A 4,474-nucleotide genomic window follows, 5' to 3' on the forward strand; every position below is an offset into this window, starting at 1 on the left:
GTCCAGAGGTTGTGGGAACATTTCATTGTTGGGGCGAGTGAAGCTGAGGGATATGGAACTTGGGTCAGACGTTCATGATCGTATATTTATTAAATTAATCCAGTTATCTTTCTCCCCATCTATCAACACTGATCTGACTCCGAAGTTTATAAAGTCATTACTTGCTTTAGGATAAATAGCCATGCAAAGGAAACAGCACGAGGCCGCTCTTATCTTAAAGGGGGGCATTATAAGTTTGGCACAGAAGAGTAAATCTGCGTTCCTTGAGTGCTTCCGGTCTTTTCCATATTTCACCCACAGGAGGGTGGGGTGGGTAAGGGTGGGGCAACCCCTAAACCGAGAGGCATTTCCACTTAAAACGAGCACGGCGTAAGTGCAGTCCTTGTGTTTGCACAGGGTGTCATTACGTCACGCAGGCGCCTGGTCCAATCAGCGCTAAGCTGACACTGATATTAAGGGGGAAAGTTTGTGTTGAACGATAAGGCGACCCATGGTCCCGTTGACATTTAAACTCTGAGCGAGAGCCCGATGTGAAAAATAAGGCGGCCAAACCTGTTCCTGATTCTTCCCGACTCATCCCAGCGGAAGGTGATGAAAACGTTTTGATCATCGTTTTGCATCAGTGAGTGCCGTTGATTCAGGTATTGTGACCCTTGCTTCTGTCTCACCTCACCGCTCCTCTCGGTCCTGTGCTTCTATAAGTTTCCCCTCCCCTCTCTGTTTTTCTGTCTATGTGTGCTAAAAAGCAAATGTGCGCTCCTATCCTTTCCCTGTCTGTGTTTTAGATAACCCCTCTAACATAGTTCGTGGTCAGATCTGCATGGGGTTTATTTGTCAATTTTAACTTTCTACTTTTTTGCATTTGTGTGCGTATGTGTGTGTGTGTCTGTATTTCGATAGATTGCACTAGTTCGCGTTTTACAGGACCTCTTGCGAGGGGCAGCGTGCCAGTTTTAATCACACGAGGCGGATATAATTAAAATATGTAATGCTACAGGAAGCCACGGCCGTTCTGTTCGGGGAGGGGTTGGGTGGGAGGGAGGGAAGAGACTGGCTGTGCGGTTATCACGAAGTTGCATTCAACATCTGTTAACAGGTGGCGCGAGGACGGGATGAATCTCTAATCTTGCAGTTCTTGCGTTTCCTCTTTCCCACATCCTCGCACTCTCCCTGAAAAGCCGAGGGTTGTGTGAGGATGTGTGAGTGGGCACCGGTATTCTTTCAGGTTCAGCTTCCGATAACCTGTCCCTAAATTAAAGTAACGAAAGCGAGAGAATGCGCTTCACTCGCTTACCAGAAATTTAATTCTCAGAGAGAGAGAGAGAGGGAGGGAGGGAGGGAGGGAGAGAGAGAGAGAGAGAGAGAGAGAGAGAGAGAGAGAGAGAGAGAGAGAGAGAGAGAGAGAGAGAGAGAGAGAGAGAGATAATTGTTTGATCCCTTCGAACCGCGTATAATTAACGGCATTCGGGAATCGGGTTTACGTTTCACGAATCTCTGACACACCTTCGTGCGTGAGACTGGTTCCATAAAGCCGGTGGTGTTAAGCAGACCAGCAGAGTAACATCAATAGTGGGCGCGTATCAAAAATACATTCGAAAATGTAAAGGAGGCTTCCTGGAAAGGTAAATCATTTTGTGCAGATTAAGGGGAAGTTGCTAATTCGAGATAATTGCCGTGTGGTCACCCGTTATGGCAATCAAAATTAGGCTTTAGCCATTCTTGAGTGTAACATAGTTCGAGTTTTATTTTCTTAAAAGACCAACTTACCTTAAATGGCTCCACTTTCCTTGCCGAGTTGATCTCACTTTTCCCCTTGTAAGGATCATAAATCATTGAGAGGGATTCCCGAGGTTGTTCTTCTGGGCACGACTGGAACTAGATGTTAGAATGAAAGTGCTACTGTACATGGGACTCACCGGTAGTGGACCATACCTCGGTAATAAATCGGGCGTCCTGCACTACAGACCCTCCTCCTTAATTAGAGATGTTTATCTGAGATACTGTTCATCCAGCTGCCATTTCCAGATAGGCCTGTAACATAATTTGCCCTTCGTGGAAGCCCTTTACCTCAATAACCAAAAGACATTTAAACCTAATATGTTTCTTCGGGAATGTGAGAGAGACTCTCTCGTTGACCTTTTGGGTGAATTTCTGATCCACTGTCCTTCCCTGGGTATTAATAAAATACGCAGACCCTCCATGTGTGATAAGATTCGCGGACTGATTACACATGGACAGGCTTTCCTCCCACAGCTGGATTACACAGATTCTTTTTTCTCAATATTTGTGAAGTCTAGTATGAATGACACCGGAAAACTAACGAGCACAGAGAGACGGCGGACTCTCGTGAGTGCAGGCAGAGAGAATCAGACTTCATCTCAGTTTGTGTCGGTATTATAGCCGGAAATGCATTTTGTGCTCAGTACACGGACAGGCATAAAGTATCCGCGAGGCACGGGTATCGGGATAAGTTGTCAGAATCGTGCATCTCCACAATTTATCGAGTGGAACAGACAAGAGGACTTTAAGTATTCGGTGGATTGTGAGGGGAATTTGGTAGATTGGTTTGCTTATACAACGAGTCGAGGTCAGTTTTTGCAATAGTACGATTAAGTGATTTAGACTTTCTGGAGGCTGAATAGAGTCGCGGGTCGGAGGGGTAGCGTTAGTTAAAACGTTTCTTCAACAACTTATTAGCCCTTCTGAAATCACATATTGTCAGCGCGACCTGGGGGTGGTATCTTCTCAATTTCGAGACTTTATAATAGACCCCAAAATTACAGAATTCTAGAGAGACTCAAAGTAGGATTGTCAGCAGACCTGCTCGAACGAATTGCACAGATGGTTTAATATACTTTTCGACAAGGTAATTTTGGGGGGGTTTTGTATAGTCCACGAGCTGACACACACCTTCGCCATTATGTCTACACAGATAAACGAAGCATGCTTTATTGTAATTAGTTTAATTTGGCGATTTTGTATATTATTTTCCAGCCAAAAGGTATTTAATTGTACACCAACCTGCGTTAATGGTGACGATTAGTTTTCATTAAAACGCGGGAGGAGTTTCTTGTCGTGGAGCCCTGTTTCTGTGATCTAATCCCTCTTTGACTTTAAAAAAATCCCAACCACTTCAATAAAGCAAAACGTATTTTGAGTAATTCTATACAAATGACTGAAGCGACAAACTTTAAAAAGGGAGCATCTTTGCTCTTCCGTACGTGTACCCATACTTCGGGTTCTAGGTCTACAAATGGCAAAGGGTATGAAATTAAGACCTAATTTTTTTTTACAACGGACAGTTAAGAAATCTTCAAGTCCGCCGACACTAAGAGTGAAAGTTTCAAATCGTACTCTGGTCTCATAATAAAATAGAATCATTCCTCTGTTTAATTGCATCTCCATATTCATACTGCTTTGCTGAACAAAATATATTTATATAACATTAGCATGATTTAGTTTTTCAACAAAAAATCAGGCAAACTTTAATTCAAAGAACTTGTTTTAAAATTTTGGATGAAGTGTTTTCTCTCTCTCTAATTTTAATTATTGTCCCTGCTGTTTTCGCCGTCCTTAACGTCAACTTTGTTCTTCTGAAGTTGGGGAACCTGTTAGGTCCATCGCCGTGAACGAGACAAGGAGTTTTTGACATGTTTCTTATTCACGGTTCTCTCCATTCGCTCGTTCTCTTTAGACAACTCATTTGACGTAAAAACTTTTAAAGGGAACTTTTTTTTCTTCGAACCCGCGGCCTCATAATAATAGCAGTAATCGTAGGCTGGGCGATATTCGTTCTGCAAGGCGATGTCCCATCAAAAAAAAACAGAACTTCGCGTGAAATTTCCATTTTAACTTTTTTTAGAGCCACTGCGCTTCACATACAATTATTTTCAAGTTTCGTCCTTCTTGTTGTCTTTGGTTATTTTATTTGACAGCCAATCTGGAGGCAAAGAAGTTCACAGAAGTGCAAGTTAATAGACTAAATTTTCCATTCTTTGAAAATGCTGGGGAGAGCCATGTTCAGTAAAAATGGCGTCACTCCGTCTGTTCTACTAAACTTTAGAGAGGAGAATGGTGGGGGGGGGGAATTTTTTCGAGATCAACTCCCCCTCACAACACACCCTCAACACCCCACTGATAGGAAAGCTTTCGAACAGGTAACCCCCGATAACTTTTTTCTGTAAGTATTTTAGAGAGTGGAACTTATCCTGGCATAACTGCTATATAAACCCCAGAGGCCTGTTTGTTCAGTGTGTATGTGTGTATATATGTTATCTGTATGTGTGTGTGTATGTGTGTATATATATTATTATGATTACAGCGAAGAAGTTTTAAAAGGCTATGCCAAAGGCAACGAGGAAATCTACAACCAGAACAATTGGAGATTTATAAACCATGGCTGCTGTGTTTCTTATTGGCTGCTTGCGTCTATTCCTAACTCCTTGATAAATCAATGGCAGCCAATGTATCATGG

The 4,474-nt window shown here is 42.7% G+C and overlaps 1 protein-coding gene across 3 annotated transcripts in view; it reads left to right on the forward strand.

Moving 5' to 3' along the window:
• The first annotated feature begins 471 nt into the window (after positions 1 to 471).
• LOC140729726 (paired box protein Pax-6) overlaps positions 472 to 4,474 on the forward strand; it is a 44,688-nt gene continuing 40,685 nt past the window's right edge. For 2 of the 3 annotated variants that reach the window (XM_073049844.1, XM_073049845.1), the window contains exon 1: positions 474 to 641. The gene's annotated coding sequence lies outside the window, so the exon portion shown is untranslated. Of the gene's footprint in view, positions 642 to 4,474 lie in introns of all 3 variants that reach the window. The other variant, XM_073049839.1, reaches the window with a different exon arrangement.

Source organism: Hemitrygon akajei, chromosome 6 (genome assembly GCF_048418815.1).
Source record: "Hemitrygon akajei chromosome 6, sHemAka1.3, whole genome shotgun sequence".
Taxonomy (NCBI): domain Eukaryota; kingdom Metazoa; phylum Chordata; class Chondrichthyes; order Myliobatiformes; family Dasyatidae; genus Hemitrygon; species Hemitrygon akajei.